Below are 20591 nucleotides of genomic sequence, written 5' to 3'. Positions count from 1 at the left end.
ATTTTTATATTGAGTCACATACTTTCAAAGTCCCTTGAGCAAATCTTAACCCCACAAGTAGCTATTTCAAAGCCCTTGTATCACCTGTGTTTCTGATAAGGCCTACCTGAGGCCACAATAAATTCAGCAGTAATGAAAGCTTCCCTAGTCCTAATGTATGCAAACTGTGCCCTAGATCATCTGTACTATTAAATTATCTAGTTTTCTAATTATTTCTACTATTCAGTTAGTTTGTAGAAGTTGGTCAGTTTCATTACAACACCTCTACACTATTCTGTGGATCCAAGAGCATTAGTTCACTTAAGGTAAGACCACTTAATTGCAAAATTCCATCATTTCCATGGCTATAGAAAATTTGAAGTGTTTTGTTTTGTGTTTTTTTTTTTTATATGGATACAAAAGTCAGAATGTTACCTGAAGAGTGTTTGTATTTCCTAAGCTTCTAACTAGCCTGATGTTAAAGCAGCCTTTTCCAGAGGAGCCCTTATAAAATTAAAATAAGTTTGCAAATATCTTAAATCTTCATTTTGAATGCTTGCTATATCTTCAATATAATAAAATGTACAGTTATTAAATTCCAAAATATGTCTGTGCATATCTAAATCTGAAGCAGAAGTCTGTATTGGGAAAACATATACAAACTCATTTGCTTTGTGTCTCTTATGAGCTCAGTATTTCACCTTTATAAAATGCATATACATACATGAACATGCACACATTCCTGAATGTGCTTATACATGTAAGAATACAGATATTCTTGTTTTGCACTAGTTACTGGATCAACGTTAAACGATTCATGGGATGACCCAACAGTAAAGCTTTCGAAACCTTTGAATATGAGAGAGATCACCAACTTACAAAACCATCTTATATTATCGGTTAAATAGAGAATATTATCCCTGTTTAAGAATATGGCATACAAATAACACTGAAGGTCTGAGACTTACTACTCTAGAAGCATCATCATACACAGGGCTTACCTAGTACTGTCTTTTGACCTTTTCTCCGTGAATTATACTAACAAAGGCTGTATTAACTTTTTCATTACTCCTTTTCTTAACATGAGTTGAAATAACATTATATCTATTTGAAGAATCTGTATTTGTAATAGCTGTGTTTGTGCTTGACCTGGGTGCCTTATGTGTAAAGCATCTGTCAGATATGACAGCTATGTTTTTGTCAGCCACAAGTAGAAATGCAGCCAGTGATCTCATTCAATTTCTACGTGATATTCCTTTCACAGTGAAGAACCACTACAAAATGTAGCACATTATTTACGACTGGAAGTCTTTGGTTAGAAAAGGCTCAGGGCTGGGATCAGACCAAGCAATGAAGGTCAGGGCTGAAACACATTAATTTTTAGGAATGCAATAGAAAGCTTGAACTTCATTTACTAAGGCGTATGGGTCACTGACTTTGCCCTTTCCAGACACAGATACCCAGCATGTGTCAATGAGATTGCAGTGAAAGGAATGAAGATAGAACCTACTTTATATCCAAGGATAGCACTCCTTCATTTGCAAGAATGTTCAATTAATTTGAACAATGAGACCACAAAGAGCAAACAAGCAGGCTTTTCTAATCTATTTAATTTTCTCTCAGAGCTTTTCATATCAGCATCACCTAGAATATCCTGGAAAGCTGTACCTCCTCACAGTCCTCACTCAGACCAGGTGGGAAGACTTGCAGAAGTTTGGAGAGGGGTTATCTTCTCTTCCTTGCTAATTGCAGATGGAGTTTTTTTAGTTTTGCTTTTAGGTTTTAGTTGGGGTTTTTTTGTCATTTGCTTTTTTTACTCATCATTTGACTGGAGCATCAGATTTAAAGCGAGTAGGTGACAGTACATACTGATGTACTGCTCTATCAGTACAGTCACATGCAACTCCTCCACAAAGCACTATTTCAGAGAACTTAAGTGAATTATTTTGGTTTTCAACATACAACATATACTCAAACGTCACTGTCACAATTTTTTTTTTTTTTCCAGAAAGACATGTTACAATGTTAAATGTTAGGGGAGGCTTCTGAAGTCTTTTGTGCTAGCATGGTAATAGTGTATATTGCTTTAAGACTATTGTCTTATTGCTCGCTTCAGTGAAGTGAACATTTTCAGGCAAATTATTATAACCAGTAAAATACTTCTTCCTGTCTTACCTTCCCTAAATAGTGCAACAAGTGACATGGTTTTATGGAGGTGAGTTTGGTCTGTAGTTCACATTGAGGTCTCCATTTGCCATTTGTGACCATAAGGGTTCAAAGACGGGGATCTCTATGTAAATAGTCAATATTTCTAAGAAACTATAACTTCCTTCAGTTTATATAGACAAGGAAATACACCAATATTTTTCAGCTGAGGAAAAGAAATAAACTTTGCTTTTACTTTGTTTGCTCTTTAAGTGAACAACCTAGAATCCATTAAGATTAAGTTAAAACAGGCTGGCTACTAAGCTCTTGCATTTTTAAACAACCTGAACAGAATGACATGATAATATAAAGTCAATTAGAAGACAAGAAATAGTAAAAGAATTATGACAACATGGCTTTAAACTGTAACCAACAAAATTAATACATTTCTGCAATTATTCAAAGCAGCACAGTCAACACTGAAGAGATCTAAATTTCACTAAATATAATTTTTTGTCAGTTTTTCTTCCAAATACTCCTTTACTTTGATAATATACCCTATGCCAATAATATGCCTATAGGTATACTGATAAGAATCTTCTGTGTCTTACAACCCTTATTTTGATACGAGCAATGTATTTCTTTCAGTGTTTAATAACAATACCTTATTGCCGATTGAACTAAAGGGTAACCTATGTTTTTTAAAAAAACTTTCATACAGTATAATCATAAGATATCTAACTTGTGTTGCTTTCAATAATAGATTGTGCTTACATGTCAATCTAAAAATAATATATCTCAGTTTTCATTGAGCCCTGATAGTTCTTTAAATAACATCCTCTTTCTATTCCAAATAACGTTAAATCCTGACTAGGACAGACTTACAGCCTAAGCATTTACTATTTTTAGGTTAGAAATATATTACTGTAGAGGAATGAAGGCAGTGGGTTGATTAGCATTGTTAATATAGGGTTTGTCTCTCTGTCCACTTCTGATTGTCCTAGTGAATGGATGATCAATCTCCATGTTGTTAATAAGGCTGCAGCATTTTTGTCTCCCCTCGAGCCAGCCTTAAGAAGTACCTTTCCAATACTTTGCCATGTCTGAACGCTGAAAACCTTTTCCACTGTAACTAGCAAATCATACTTTTTACATCACACTAGCAGAATTCTTATTGCCATTTTATCATATTTTACACCTCTTTTCAAATATACCCATAAGCATTTTTAAATATAGAATTTGTCTCCCTGTCCACCTTTAATTGTTCTAGTAAGTCTAAGACTAATCTCCATGTTGTTAGTGATGTTGTTGCAGTTTTATCCCACCTCGAGGCAGCCTCAAAAAGTAGTTTTCTAGCATTTTGCCACATCTGAATGCTGGAGACATTTTTCAGCATAACTAGCACATCATTTACTTTGCTCCATCCTAGCAAAGTTCTTACTGCCTTCTTGTTACACTTCATGGTGTTTTGTTTTTTTTCAAATATAAGCATCATTAACATAGAATTTTCTTCTTCTGCACCCATATCAATTAGTCCCAATCTACATTGAGCACCAAAAGTTGCCATTTGAGTTAGGATGGACAACAAATATGACAATACACCCATATCAATTAGTTGTCAACAGCTCACCTCTCACAGCGCCTGTTATGGATTGCAGGTTCTCCTGCTTGTCTCAGCTACATCGGGCACCAGTTGTTGTAGTCAGAGTCCAACTCAGCTAGCCTCACACAAGGCACCAATTGTGGCAGCACAAACCAACTAGTAGGCTGCAACAAGGCTTTTAGAGTTGATCAGATTCTACTATCCATGCTCTTGCTCTTTCCTTCAGAAGACAAAGCACACTACTCCTCCCCCACAAGTCTCAGTGCTATTTAACTACTTGGTGGAATGAGCTACACCTGCACATCATCCATGTCAATCAACCCACTGCCGCTGAGGCAAGGCCACAGCTGCATGTTATCAATGATAATCAACCCACTGCCTTCATTCCGCTCCATATTATGTAGTATATTAACTCAAATAACAACTTAATTTCCTCTGAAGTGACTAAATAGAGCCTTTCATTTACTTTGCTAAGTGGTGAAGGCTGGTTAAACTCCCATGGATGTAAATCCTGAGAGGGACAGATTTTTTTTCTCTTGGTAGTGAGATTTTTGGTGGAAGTGGTGGTGGTTTGTTTTTGGTAGGGTTTTTTTTCTGCATCTTTTTAAGCATTTTTTCAGTACACTCCTACACAAATGCAATTATGAAAAATATAAAATTACACAATTTATGTACATAAAGATACAGAAAATATATAAAGTAAGTCAATTCAATGCAATGGCAAGTTACAAACTTTATAAACACCATCAAAACATCTCCTGTTCTCATTTCTCAGTTACAAGCTTGGACTTTTTATCTGTGCAACAAGTAATGTCCTGGAAATATAAATACATGCAACTTTACTGAGATAAGTAAACTAATCTACTATGACGGCAATAACTAAAAGCACAAAATTACTTGTATGTATAAAATGGTATATTTCAGGATTCTCAGTCTTCTTACTTCTGTAAAAGACTGATTTTTCAGACTTTTGCAGAGGTTAGAGGTTTTATGATCAGAACATAGAGCAACAGTTCTGGCCATAACTGTAACAAACTACTGATTGATGGAGAAACACAGGGACAGGGAAGAAAAAGATAGAAAACTTTCAGGAGGAATTGCTTGTCATGAAGATCTCTAAAGAGAAAAGATCAAGCTGTGTGAAAAAATAGGGTTCATGCCCCATAAAGTGTTCTTAGTCTTTGGAAAGACTTTATTTATTTTGAAATATGACAATGCTGACATACCAAAAAGATTATGCTAGAAGGAGTTTACTGAAGACAGCAAAATGTTTTGTTTCTAAAAACTGATTCCAATAAAACACTTCCAAAATGTCACATTTCATAATACCATTTTGTTATGAATTTTCACATACAATACCAAAATGTTTAGCTGAAAAGCAAAGTACATTCTTAACATTAAAAAACAATTTAAAGGATATTCTTGTCAGAAAAAAATTATGAGAACAAAAAATTTCAAATAACTATAGAGAATTACCTGTACCCTGGAAAAATCTAAGACCATTGTTGCATTCTCTGGAAGATATAACTGCTCTAAACACTTCACACTCATTCTGGAGAGCCAAGTAAATGATCCATTGTGTTGACACAGGCTTTGACAATCAAATTGTGTGAACTGTACCTACAGGCATTTTATGCATATTAATAATCATGTTCTTCATGTCCTACTATGCTGCAATGTGTAGTTACAGCAAGTTTTTTGAAAAAACTTTTCCCAGAAATATATTTTGTATGCCAACACTGACAGCTAGAACTCTGATGATCTCCTGACTGAATCTGTACTGTATGGTCAGTGGATGCCACCCTGTGTGAGGTTCCAATCATCGGTGGTATGCTGAGAGCACATATGTGGGTATCATTCATGTGAAAGACAAAGAGGACTAATTTCTCAAGAACTGACACCTATTATTAAGCACAAAGAAGTTGCCGTGAACCAGTTATCTGACACACAGTGAACATCTAACCTTGTCTACCAGTAACAACCTTGTCATATGAATAGATCCTCATACATTCATTCAGAAACAGAAACACCTTACCCTGTGACCTCAAGAGTAAAAAAAAAAACAGGCTTCCTAGGAGAAAATGATTTTTCATGTTTTATTTTCTCATCTCCTCTTTTCTCTCCCTGTTAAATTGCTGAATTATTACTGGTGCGAAAGCACATTTGGATAATGTCATCAATCCCCTAGTTATTTCATGAGTTATTTAAAGTGATACTTGGCCATTGGGACTAGGTGGCTACTGATATCTTAGAATCTGGGTAGAGTTTGTATGCTGCTATTTATTTACATTGTTATAATATAAAAAGTACCCATTTTACCAATTATACCAAAACGCCAGTATTTTACCTACAGTTTCTGTTATGAGGGCTAAAAAATAATAAGAAACCAAGTATTTTATTCTGCTTTCTGTTTCAAAAATGGAGCTCACAGTACTGTTCTCTCATTATGTTTGGTGGTATTTGTTGGTTGCTAATAATGTATTTAATCTATCAGCATTCACACTTCACTGAAGATGATAGTGTGCTAGATCAACTCTTTCAGGTTAAATGAAGGAATAATTAAATGTCTTCCTATATGGAGGCAGCTGAAAGAATAGAAGATACTGATAGAGGCACTGGTCTTCATAAAGAGGCTGGAACAAGAACTCAGGGAAAAGTGAAGCTATTTCTGGAACAGATAACAAATGTTATGGCAAAGGAATTGCCAAGCTGTATGGAAAGCCTTAAGAGTAAAGGATTGAAAAGAGAAATAGTGAGTTTAGTTGAAAGAGGAAACAATGAGGAAAGCTACATTTTGGCAGATACCTGGCTAGAAAGACAGTGCGAACTTCTGAAGAATGAAAACTGCCTTTTGTTGTTTATTCCATCTCAGTCCAGGGACATAGGAAATATTAAAAAAAAAAAAATAGAAAGGAAAAAGTTATGTAGTCACCCAAAATATGTTCCTGACTGTATAAATCAGTTTATCCTCTGATTTGAAACATATCTTAAGCATTAGCTAACCAATTGGGCTACAGGCAGCTATTTTACACCTGTCAAGGGAGAGTGGTCTTTTGCCTTATGCTGTGTACTACAGCATGTCAGATAAGTGACTTATTATTACCTTGTATTTTTCAAGCATTTGGTGGTATTCTTAAGCGACTCTGGGGAAAGGAATATTATTTCAAATAAACCTGAATTTTGGAGGTGCCAGCATCCATTATTTTACACCCACATTAAAATTCCACTTGTAGCTAGGTTTCACTGGCAGAAAAGTCATCATGTGTGTCCAGTAAAACCTCAAAGGTAGGCAACCTAAGAAATACTTTATAGGAAGAATGATGTGGAAGTGGATGGGTTCTCTACATCAGCGGAACCTGAGACAGAAATTATCCATGGGAAACTCCTAAAACACTGACATTGCATCTTCCTTCTCAATAGAGGAACAGAAAACATCCATGGAACATTGCTTCTGACTGAAAAGATATATTGTACACAGTGGCTCAGTGGATGTGCTGAGACTATTAGTAGATTAAGGCTACCATTGTTGAGAATCAGTACTGGTATGGCATGATGCTTATATATCATTACATTTGGCTATATTCGTGTATTGTAGCTACATCATAGCCAGTGGTCACTGCTAACTTGCTTTTTCTCTGACATGATCTATAGACAGATAAAATAAGCACATCAGAGTAAAGGTTGTCAGACAAAAACCCCATACATGTGATGAAGTTCCAAAGGACAGTCTTACTCTTGTGAATATGCCTCGTGGACATTTGTTTTAGCAGCAGCATGATCAGTGCTGTAATGGTGCAGATATAAACCTTTACCACTGACCAGCAGAAAGCACGCGTTTATACAAAACTATCAGAAAATATTTGTTCAGCGTGCCCGTTTGTGTCAGCTTTGACAGATTCTTGGTATAGAACTGAAGTTCTTGGTGTTATGCGTTAAATGCTGGCTCAGCTGGAGCTGCTCTGCTCCTCTGCCACGTGCCTCACCCAAAGTGCAGGGGAAGTGCTTCCTGCTTGGTAACCTTGCAGTGCAGGTTTCACCCTTCTTGTGGGAAAACAAGCTCCGACTATACCAAGACAGACAATCCATGCTTGCCATAATAGTAAAGACGGTTGATTCTTCCTGTTCTTGGTGTCTTCTTCAAGCATGAAATTACTGGCTTTGCAGGATCCTGCCTTTCTGCCTCACCCTTTTCCTTTTCTGCTTTTATATGTGGTCTCTGATAGACCTCTTGTTTGCTTGAAAAAAACAGAGCAATGAGATTAATATTTTTTTAAATTTCCAATTTTTCAAAGTTTTGTGGAGTGGAAGAAACACTATCTACGCTGGGTCTACTCTTCAGTTCAAGATCAGTTAAATGAACAAACTATGAGTGTGTTTGTGGAACAGAGCCCAAGTATAATATAACAGGGAACAAGCCACATGAAAAAAAAATAAATCAGAGCAAAAGAATCCTTAAAGTTTATGCTGTTTAACACAATCTAATAGGAATAACACAAAAAAGTCTAGGTTACATTCCAAAACTACCTTTAATGGAAGAAGTCTTTAAAAAAATATGAAAATTTCTGAAAATGATACATATGCTCATATTTCCAAGGTTAAATATGTTCTTTGAACCACAGAGACCACAGAGCAGGACCAGACTTCTAAGATCAATTTCTGACCAAATATGGTGTTAGTATTTACTTTAATGTCATTTTAGATGTAATGAAGAAGGCACTGCCTTTATGAGGCACCATCTAATATAGACTGTTCCTTCTAGGAAGTTTTGTTTGCCTTTAACAATGTATATATTAGATTATTTTTAAATCAATAAGATGGGTACAAGCTAGATTGTGATAACTTCATTTCTGAATAAATATTTTCTGTATTTTCATTACAAAAATCTATGATGTATAAGAAACCTTTTTATTTTCACAAAGCAAAGGCATAATCCATCAGGTTCTTGCTCGTGTCAGTTCTCAGTAATCCCAGTTAAATACTGCAGCACTAGTCCCATTAGTAAGGCTTTGTCCTGTTGTCATAAGACTGAATCTGTAGTTATATAAATACATTTGACAAGAGGGAGTTTTTTTCCCCCTAAATCTGATTATAATATAAACTCTACTTCTTCTTGTTTTAAAATACCTTCCATCAATAAATTGATTTTACACACATAGCTATATTTAAATACTTCTTGCAGCCACCTTCTGGCTAGCTCCAGTATTTCAGCCATTGGACACAAAAAGTAATGAGTATAAACTAGATCATAGAAAAGCAATTAAAAGTAAAATGCAGAGGTGAAGAGAACAGCATTTTGCCTCAGAAAATTAGCTGGAGGGTTTCTTTTCCTATTTAAGTAAATTTTTAAACGATTGGACCTGTTAATGATGTTTAAGTGAACTGCTGAAATATGAGAACTGAGAATGCTTAATTTATCCTATTTATATCTGGGTGGATATTTAAAAATTATGCCATTTCCTACTAAGTATTGCTTGGTTGCCTATTTATTGATGTTGTTCTTGGAAGAAAATGAAAATTATCTTTTGCTTATGCAGCAAATAAATTTTGATTTTCTATCACAGATATTTTTAAATTCCATATGTAAAATTCCAAATACAACACTCTGAAGATGTTTTTTTTTATCAGCTTGTGAAAAAGAATGGTAAGACAGCTATCCACCCCAGAACATTCAGTGACCCACAAAACCCTTTTGTCCTGTGCATCTTGATAAACATTCCAGTCAGAGTACAAAAATTCTGTATTTAAGTGTATTCTGAATACACTTAAAATCTTTCCATTTGATGAAGCAATCACTCTTCATTGTGCTTATTAGTATTTTTTCTCAGTTCTTCAGCATGCAAACATTGAACTCCATCCTGCTGTTCTTATTCTCAGAAATAGTTTCTGTGTAATGAAGCACACAAAAGGATCTCAGCCTAGCTGTATGCCCTCAGGGGCCTAGTTTCATTTTTTGAGAAGAAGTCCTATTGATTTCAGTAAATGATTTGAGTATATAAAATTACTCTCAAGCTCAGGTACCTGTAGAAACTCTGATCTAGGGAAAGCAGCACAGCCTAAGAACATTTCCTACATTGTCCCTGCAATTAAATTCTATACAGAATTTATTATATTCTACTACCTCCCGTCTAGTCTAGGTCTAGTCTACTAGTTTCTCTACCATATCTGGAATCAATATACATATAGATATATAGCTTAAATATATAGTATATTATAGTACCATAGCATAACTCAGGTGGGTAGAGCCTTGTGAAAGCCTTTAGTCCAACCTCCTGCTAAGGAAGCAGGGCTAGCTGTGCCATCAGTCCAGGTGGCTCAGGGCTTTACCCAGTCTGGTCTTGAAGGTGTCCAAGAACAGAGCCTGCCCAACCTCTCTAAGTGACCTGACAGACTTTCCTCCTGGGGAAAACATTCCTCTTTACAGCCAGTTTGAACCTCTCAGTTTATACCGATTGTCTTTCATCCATGCACCACCATGAAGACCCTGGCTGCATCTTCTCAATGACCTTCCCGAAGTTTCTGGGGGGCTGTGGTTAGGTCCCACACAGTAAAAACTTCTCCATGCTGAACAAGCCCTAGTCATGCAGCCTCTGCTCAGAGGATGAGCGATCCAGTCCCTGTCAGCTTGGTCACTCTCCCCTAGACTTGCATCTTTGTTGTACGCGGGGGGGGGGGGGGGGGGGGGGGGGGGCGGGGGCTAAAGCTTAAAGCTGGGGGCAATGTTCTGGATGTGATCTTAGTGCTGCATAGAGGGGGATAATTCCTTTCCTTCACTGACTGGCTGTACCTCTGCTAATGCAGCCCAGGAGGCTGGTGGCCCTCTCAGCTGCCCAGGTGCTGCCCACCAGCACCCCCACGTCCTCTTCCACGGAGCTGCTCCACGCAGCAGTCCCCAGGCTGTATCGTTGCAGGGGGTTGTTTCTTTACAGGTGCAGGATTTGGCCTTTGCCCTGGCTGAATTTTGTAAGGGTCCTGCTGGCCCACTCCTCCAGCCTGTCTGGGTCCATCTGGATGGCAGTCCTGCACACAAGTGCATCAGTGGGTATCCCCTCAGTGGTGTCATCTGAATATCTTTGAATCATAGAATCATTTAGGTAGGAAAAGATCTTTAAGAGCATCGAGTCCAATTGTAAACCTAACAGCACCAAGTCCAACACTAAACCATGTCCCTAAGTGGCACATCTGCACATCTTTGAAATACCTCCAGGCATGCACATATTTCTGTGTAGATGTGTATATACATATATTTATTTATACTTACACACATCATAGGTTTTCCATCAGTCTACCAGGCATAATATCCTGTACATAGTATTTAAAAAATAATTGTGCATTTCTCAGGTCTGATTAAGATGTGCTTAAACTTCTGTTGAAGTGTAGTGATGCTAAATTAAACTAGAACTCAAAGTAAGAATCATGTTCTCAAAATTCGTGTGCAAATTCATTTTGTTAACAGTCTTCTCTAAATGTTTGCTTTTTTCCTCCACATCTAGCATGGAATTTTACTTTGAAAAATGGTGGCTTTGTCAGAGTCAGTGGAATGATAATCAGCTCATCATTAAAGACAGAAAAATTTAAAGCTATGAAACAAGGCATAATCAGGTCTATCACCCATGAGTAGGAGGTCTTTTAGCTACAAAAGTCTTGATAAGTAATTTCAGTTTTTTCTGTGAGTTCGTATACCCCTCTAGTTTTAACACACAAGCAATCATTAAAGTTCATTGGCTATCAGTGTCCCACTAGGAGAAACCTTTACAGCTCATTACCAACTTCAGTTTCTGTGGAGGATCCTGAAACATGCACCAGCTTGTAGAAGGTAAATCACAGGTGCAGGTTTTCACTCTCAAAAGGTGGCTAACTGTACAGTGAACAGAGTCTCACCCTAAACATCTGCCAGCAGAGTGGGCTTCCCACGTTAGCTTACAAATGCATCCCAATTTAAAGAAATGCTTCCTTATAATCTGTCCATAAATGCTTTAGAAACTTCCAAGACCCCTAGTAAGTTCATTATATACAGGGATTTGAAGTAATCCTGTAAGCTTCTTAATATAAATAGATGTAATTACACTTACCTATTCTATTTATCTTCTAAAAGCATATTTTCCGTATTTTATTACATTCTGAAGGCTCCTTGTCCTTACTTATCTGCAATGATTTTAAGAAAGGAAAATATTTCTGGTTAAATGCTGTAAAGTTGGAATTCTAGTTAAATGCTGCCAAGTTGTCTGAAGGCTTCTTATCATCAGCAGATGACCTGGATTTTCAGCGATTATGCACACTTTCTTCCATTGAGGAACTGTTTGTTTTCTTTTCTTGTTATCCTTGAACAACCCTAAGTAGAAGACAAAATGGTATATTTATCTTCCTCATTGTCTTTTCCCTCAGCTAAACTGACAAACCGCAGCTCATGCCCTTTACATGGTAGTTTTTGACTTTTTACAACCCGAAGGAAAAGGAAAGAGTGGAAGGGGACAGGGATTTTTCTGGAGTTTGCAGTGCAATGAAAACAGACATTCAGTCATATACAGAGTTAAGAAGGAAGGTTATAAATGTGGTCTTAAAGACCACTATGTAGAACTAATAAGTGAGCAAAGCAACATTTAAGCGATTTGCCTGCTAATAGAGATGGGTCTGCCAACCCATACCACAAGCAAATAAGAAGCAGTCAGCTGTTAACCAAAGGGATGTTCCACCAGCTGTAGAGATCACAGACAGGCTATTTACTGGCAAGCTCCTGAGCATTCTAAAAATTATTGTGATAAAACCATTCATTTTAAGCTCTGAAGAGTGTGAATAACATACAGCATATGTTGTGCTCTCAATATGAAGACTAGCAAATCGGTGTTGACTACAGATCAGAAGACTTTATCTATGTAAACTGTATAATTTATCTTCTGATAGAAACTTATATTTAATATAAAGTGCAACAAGGTACCATAAATTTTATGGAAAATGCCAGTTGATCTACTAATGGCTCCTCTTTTAAAGAAGATTAAAATAATCTAAGTGATACACAATTTTTTGCTGCTTCTTGGTATTACTTCTTTATTGAGCAAAAAGAATACATGATATTCAGTCTTTGAAGAATATAACAACCATAACCATCAGCATGTCAAATGCAGGAATGCAAAAGTTCCAGAAAACAACCAGTTCTGGCCTATATTTCAGTGAAGAGTTAAACATTGCTGAAGACAACAGAGCTACAAAATGATAGTTGTGGTTTTAGCCTCTCCGTACTGCATTTAAAGTGTACATCCAGCTATTTAATTTTTTACCACTTTCCCACATCTCTCTATTTATATTCCAAGCTCTTAACTATTTAACAAAATGTTGTTCTTTCAATAAGTTTTCTTCATTTTTCCATGTATTTTCTGGATTTTTCCTCAAGCTTCTTATATCATGCTGCAGTTCTGAAATACTTGATTTGCTTTAGCACTTTCCAAATTTTTTACTTTGTGTTTCAGTTCTTTCTTCATGACTTCACTCTTTGTGCCTTATCACTTTATCAGACCATCATAGGTATTTTTAGACAACTTGTATCTAGGCACCTTATCACTATTAAAGGTATTAGAAATTGCTCTCAAATAATTCTATAAAAAAGACATATTCATCAGGAGGAGTCGTGCTGCAGAGATACAAGAAGTGCTGACAAAGGGCTGGTCATTCCTACTCCCATGCACTGCAAACCTGCAGGATAAACAGCCTCACAATTAAATGAAGTAGGAAATAGTGATCAGGCATAATTCCATTTTTTATGTGATGCCTTTTCTGTACAAACAGTGATAACAGGCATTCTACATCAGTAAGTTCACACAGGCACACATAGGTAATAGGCTGAGCAGATATTAAGAAGGTATATGGACAATCTGATCTTCCTACAGAACAATTATGAAACTGGTCAGCGAGGATAAGACACAGTCTCATTTTCTCACCTGTGCCATGACTGGTCTAGGAGAAGTCTTTTGCCACACCCTGCTCACATGAGTAACACAGTGTCACTCATTCCAGTACAGAGAAAGCTGAGTGCAGCTTGAGAATGCACACTTATGTATACACAGTGCTGTCATAGCTCCAGAAGAGTAGTAGATGGTGTTGCACTACATGGAGAAGCTCTCATTCCTATATCATCACTATTGTCATGAGCTTTTCCATGCAAAGTGGCAAACAGTATTTATAATTTGTCATCAAAGAAATGGACTGCCACAAGTGAAATCACTCCTGATGCTTCCTTTCCTTTGGCTACCAGGAATCCAGCTGCAAAACTTCCTGGTAATCTTTCTGACTCAGGAAGATTGGAAAGACTCAGAAAGACCTCAGGAAGGATGGGATTCCTTTCATTTCCTTCTTTTTTTTCCTACTGTTAAGTACTTCAAAAACAGTACTACCCAGCCTCCTGATGCTTTAGTGTCTCAGATGAACAAAGAGCTCTCAGAAGCTGCTGTGGTGGTGTGGACAGATTTATTTTCTAAACCTGAGGCAACTACTGTTCTTATCTCTGCTTTTCCATCCTGTAAAAGAGATGAGATGGAAAAAGCCATCATGGGCTTGATATCAGTGAATAATTGTTACCTGATAAAATAGTGTTCAACAGCCTGCCAGTGCTGGTTGGAGGCCAAGAAACATAATCTGGCAGCCCTTCTTGTCCAGGAAATCCCTGCTGTTGCTGCTTCCTATATGTTTTTTCACCAGATATACAGGCAAAGATTTGCCATTCAAGTGTAAAATCAGACCCAGGGTCTCAAAACTCAGTCACAGGGTAAGCATGGACTCAAGAGACCCTGAAGCACCCCAAACTGCCATCGAGTCATCCAGTGAAAAATCACAAGGAAGCTGACATCTGGTAGGAATACATTCCCAACACCATGTCAAATTATATTTTGACCACAGACATAGACACAGAGAATTGATTCAAACAATTTAAAGCAAATGTCACTGCCAGTTTCTTCAAGGTTTCAGAAGTCTCTGGGATCTCACTACCACATACCTTATTATATTCTCAGACTGAAACAGAGAAAAAAAGCTTTTCTTCCTTTTTCTGCTGTTATTTGATTTTCCAGTTTTGAATGAAGTTATTATTGAACTGAATTAGTTGGAAACTGAACAGAAGAATGTATTCTTCCTGTACCTGCAGAAGAAGAAACATCTGGTAATGTTCCAATAAAATAGTTCCAAATATTAAGCTAATATCTTTTACTTCATTGTCATTAGCATTTAGAACAAATACTTACTAATTGATCTTTTTTAATGTAAAGGACAGATAAAGTAATGTAAATACAGACTATTTAGAGTTTTAGCCGTGTCCCATTTTTAATATCTGTTGATTTTTACTTGCTTGTATATTCATTAACAATTTCTTGTTCCCATTCTACATATTTGGTTTGAGTTTGGGGGGTTTTTTGCTGTTCTTTAACTGGGGATTTGGTTTCTATTTTTTTAGGGTTGTACTTCCACATTGCTGTTTCCCAGTTTATTGCACCTTAGAACACTGCTAGAGTTAACCTTGAAACTAAATTTGCCCTTGTAAATGTAACAGGGCCGTGGACCACTGTCAGGTCTTTGCAAGTGGTCTTGAACAGCTGAATTAGTAGTATATTGTACTTTTCCCTGTCCTCCATAGGTTGCATAAGACAGCATCAAATGTTTTGCACTAGTCCAAGTAGATATCTGTTGCTGCTCCCTCATCCACCAATGCTGTAACGCTGTCACAGAAGGCCACCAAACTTGTCAGCCATGGCTTTCCCGTAGTGAAGCCATGTTGACTGTCACCAATCACCTCCTTATTTTCCATGTGCCTTAGCATAGTTTCCAGGAGGATCTGCTCCATGATCTTGCCAGGCACTGAGGTGACACTGACCTGCCTGTAATTCCCCAGTTTTTGTTTATTTCCCTTTTTAAAAGTGAGGGTTATGTTTTCCCTTTTCCAGACAGTAGGAACTTCACCAGATTGCCACATCAAATATGATGGATAGTGGCTTAGCCACTTAATCTGCCAGTTCCCTCAGGACCTGTGGATTCATGTCATCGGGTCCCACAGACTTGTGCATATTCAGGTTCCATAGATGGTCTCCAGCCTGATCTTCTCCTACACCATACGGTTGTGCATTCTCCCAGTCCCTGTTTTTGCCTTCTGCAACTCAGGCTGTATGGCTGAGCACTTGCCAGTGACAACTGAGTACCTCAGCCTTCTCCATGTCCTGGGTAACCAGGTCTCCCATTTCCTTCCAGAGGGCCCATGTTTTCCCTAGTCGTCCTTTTATCACTGATGCATCTATAGAGGCTTTTCTTGTAGCCCTTGATGAGAACACATAGAAGTGAATGGTTGTGAAACCCAACATGCTTCTGTAGGAAAGTAATAAACTCAACTTTACAACACTGGGAAATCTTAATATATCAGGGGGGAAAGCGCCCGTTTTTCTTTATGTGCATATTACAAAGCAATAACTTCCATAAAAGATAGACAAGCTGCTTTGGTGTTTAGTACTGAAAAGAAAACAAGAAGAGGTACCTGCTAGTGGCTACCAGGAAAGCTTTCTGATGAGATACAAACCCAGACCCCTTATTTAGGAATCTTTGTTAGATAAAAACTACATGATTTGTGACGCTGTTATAAAAGGCTGTAGCTGCAATGAAACAGAGTATTTTACCCATCCACCAGGAAAGTCTGATAACTTTCAGACTTTCAGGAAAGTCTTATAACTTTCAGCTTCTGAGGTTGAAGATTTTTATAAAGATAGTGAATGACTGAAGACTTGAATGCAATCTGAATGTTTAGAGTCTTTCAAGATATGTACTAGGTGTTTGGTCAGTAAATTCATGCGCAGACCATAGCAGAAATTGCAGTTTCTTATTTTGAATGTTCATTTAAATTCCTTTGTATAATTCTGTATAATTCTTGAATAGTTCCATCTTTTTAATGTTAAATGCTGGATATTAAATCAAGGCAGTTATCAACCCACACTGTAATTATTCTGTTATGGCTATCTATTTCTGCTTAGCCTTTAAGAAACATATTCACAACTTTATCTTGTTAATGTTAATGTTTTATCATTGTTAATGTAATCCATTAAGTTTTGCATTTACTTCCTGAGTTCTGCTAGAAGATCTTTCCTTGCTCATTTATGGCATTAACAGAGCCAGCTGCTTCACATGTGTATTTAAGAATAGAGGTCTGCAGTTTGGCGGTATGTATCTGCAGAGAACAAGTCTGGACTTGTGCGCCTGTGTGAGTGCATGCACATGGTTATTGCCTTGTATCCACTAATGCCACAGGAACTTAAACTTCAGAACCTGATGTGCTGAGTTGTTAAAAAATAATACTGTGTATTCAGGTTTAGTACTACAACATAATTCATAAAGTTGAGTCAAGGATTCATGTTCTAAGTTCAATTTAGCATAGGTAAAATATGAATTGTTGCGTTTCCATTTCCTCTCTGATGTACTTAATGCACTGAATTCCAACCAAAAAATTTACATACATTTCATTAATGCCTCTGAATATATGCTTATTTTCAAGAGGCCTATGAAGTCTCAGAAATTGCTGGAAAATGGGTATAGAACAACTTCCAAATAAACTCAAAAAACTGAAGTAATTGCTGTCCCTATGCACGTCCTGACAGGTGTGAGATGAGCTGTATTTTAAGGTTTTGCTGATTATGTCTCTCCTGGAATACACCATGATTAATGATGGTGCTGATGGAGTAAATCTTTATTAAAGGTAACAGTTAAATGATTAACAGACACAACAGCCAACAGTAATACAGAAAATTATGAAAAAAAGAAATCCCTATGACTGAGCATTCTTGTGAACTAATTATAAAGGAAAACAGGTCATTAGTAAAAAATCAAGTTTAGATTCTTGCCTTATTATTCATAATCACGAACTATTGTCCTGGCTGTAACACTCCCCCACCAAGACAATGCTCTGCAGTAGTTTCTAAGGCATTATCTTCCAACACCTACCCTCCCCCGCCCCCCCCCCCCCCCCCCCCCCCCCCCCGCAAAGTTTTAATAACTTGGAAGAGCAACTAAAACCAGACATAACCATACATGAATCACACTGCATACCAACAGTCTCACCATTTCAATGCTTTCGGTGCTTTTAAATGTGTTGCTGTGTGTTACCAACTGTCCCAGTGAAATTTCTGTGTGAATCCACTATTCATAGATATACTTTCATTATTTATGTTACAATAGTGTCTAGTTGCCCTCTCTGAGACTAGAGTGCTATAAATTCCTCTAATTAAATGAGAAATAGCTTCCGCTCTTGGAAATAGAATAGATAGGCAAACAGCAGAAGAAAGGAAGCATTATTAACTACATATTAAAGATGAGAAGTTGAGGGACAGACTCAGGAGATATGTGAATTATATTTTCTGGGGGAGGACTGAAGGGAAAAAAACCCACATTTGCACTGACTGAAAACAAACTTTTTTTTGGTCAAAAAATTCAAAGTATTCCTTTTATATTGAGATTTATATTTCATTCAACATAAAAAAATAATCTTTTTTTTTTTTTGAGGAAAACCATGGAAACCATGGAAAGAAAGCCCTACATTTACAGGACATCATTCCATTTCTATGGAAAGAAAGCCCTACATTTACAGGACATCTTTCCATTTCTAAGGAAAATGTCATCCTCCATTCTACCCTTCATCTTAGTTATAGAGCTCTCTTAGAATTAACTTTCTTTATCTTAGCTCCATCTGACCAGTCAAATTCCTAATCACAGTATTCTTATGTACATTGAGAAAGAATGAAATGAGATAATTTTCATTTTTTCTGTTGACTTCAGTTCTACTTTATATAAATATCTAAAATATAGAACTCTGCTGTTTCTAGTCATTACTAGAGTTATCATCTCTCTTTTTCAATGCATATATAACTATTCCATGTAAGATGGAATGGCATTGGTGGAAAGCAGTTGAAAGCAATCTACACCAAGATGCTATACAATGCCTTATAGGATTAAAAAAGTGCTCAAAGAAAGAGGTTCCAATAATTTCCAGGAAATTATGTGTTATATAAATGGAATTTACATTTTAATGGATTAGGGACAGTAGACTTTACTTTCTCTTATTGTCATCAAAAAGGTTTCAGAATTGTGAGCATAAGCTATTTTGATGTTTCTGAAAATTTTAAAGCATGCAGCCTCCTCCAAATAGCAGATTTTGGTTAAAATAATTCAAAAGTTCTGGTGAGAAAAAAGGTGATTTACTCAAGTCACATGTGAAATATCTGGTAGGGACAGAATATGAAGCATGTGCTTCTGTGCTCTAGTCCATATCATTTGTCCATCAATTATAGAATTCAAGGTACAGAAAATGAAGCATACAACGTAAAAAAATAATTGCAATTTCATGAAGCTTCTTTTAATTCAGATTCCTCACAGACATCAGCTATCATTTTCATTATCGAGCTTTCTGTTCTATTTGGACTTTTCATGTCATATCAAAGAGTCATGTTTGACTTCAGAACCAAAATGCAGCATGACTAAGAAAAGAATAAGAATCCTTTTTAACTTCAAAGTCTTGAATGGCATGAAATTTTGTTTCCAAGGAAACTGCAGATTTTACTTTGGTAGAGGCTACACCACAAAGAAGGTGTAAAAGCCGTCTTGTAAATGGTCTCTACATATGTCAAAGCAATGTACAAGATTCTTTGGTCTCCTTCCTGCCATGGAAAAGAAGTGAAGTTAATTTCATTCTTACCATTTATATGAACCAACAAAGACAGTAGTTCTGTAGTGTCAAAATGTAAGAAAATCAGAATTCAAGTATTATTGCTATCCATGAAAAACTATAACCTGAAACTATTTACAGAAATCACAGTGAGGCCCATTACTCTATGGAAGTAATGAAAGTCTGGAATATCTCCATCTTTTTGACTGGAATCACATTCTTGCCTTTATCCATAGATATTTACATGCTGGAAAGACACATCGCCAGTAAGAAGCCATGTCACTCTACTAAAGTTTAGTGTTATACCGATTTGTATCAGCTGAAAAGTTGATAGATTGTGGTGTCTCCAGTGCTATTCAAAATAGACCTTTATATAATATTGCTAAATTTCATTAAAACTAAATGCCTAAATGTAAAGAAATATGATGTTTATATGCTCTGCCATTTTCCTATGAAAAAGGAAGTCCCAATAGTAGATCTTTCCTGCTGAGTATATATATGTTTTTATACAAAACCTCTCACCATTACTTTTTTAAGTTGCTGTAAATTCCCATTTGTTTTTTCCACAAGTGATCCCAAACCCGATTCATTTAGCATGATGTTACAGCAGTAATTAACAAAATGATGAGTCAGTGCCTTCATTTGTAGTGCAGTATGGTCAGATTATACAATACGCTTTTCTCCTCTAGCTATATTTCCTTAACTTCTATTGTGTCCTTCTGTTTACTAATACCTCAGATCTGGTGAACCAAACTCTTGGATGCTGGAAATACTTCCTATCTTAAAGGAGCAATAACAGCAGTACAGATTTACACCGTTTCTGGAATCAGCTATAAAATCTCAATCAGATAAGCTTTCTTAAAATACTCAGATATTCTTAGATTCCTCTAAATTTAGTGTCCTGTGTATTACACAGAAAAACTAAAACCGTTGCAAAAAACGTATTATTTCTGAAGAGTCAACTACTCTTAATATGAGCTTCACGTCCCCATAGTGATTGTTCCAACACCATCAGCCCATTATACCCTCTTCATTCTGTTAACTGCTTGCCACAGTTCATGTAAGCTTTACTTCAAGTGTGCATTGATGTCAACCATTACTTTGATTAACTCAGAACAAAGAACAACTGTCCATAACAGTATTTAACCTTTCACACAAGCAGTAAGTAATGAGTGAAGGTCTTCAGAAACT

This window comes from Falco rusticolus, chromosome 1, assembly GCF_015220075.1.
Source record: "Falco rusticolus isolate bFalRus1 chromosome 1, bFalRus1.pri, whole genome shotgun sequence".
Classification (NCBI taxonomy): Eukaryota; Metazoa; Chordata; class Aves; order Falconiformes; family Falconidae; genus Falco; species Falco rusticolus.
The sequence above is the reverse complement of the archived record's forward strand: the minus strand, read 5'-3'. Positions refer to the sequence as shown.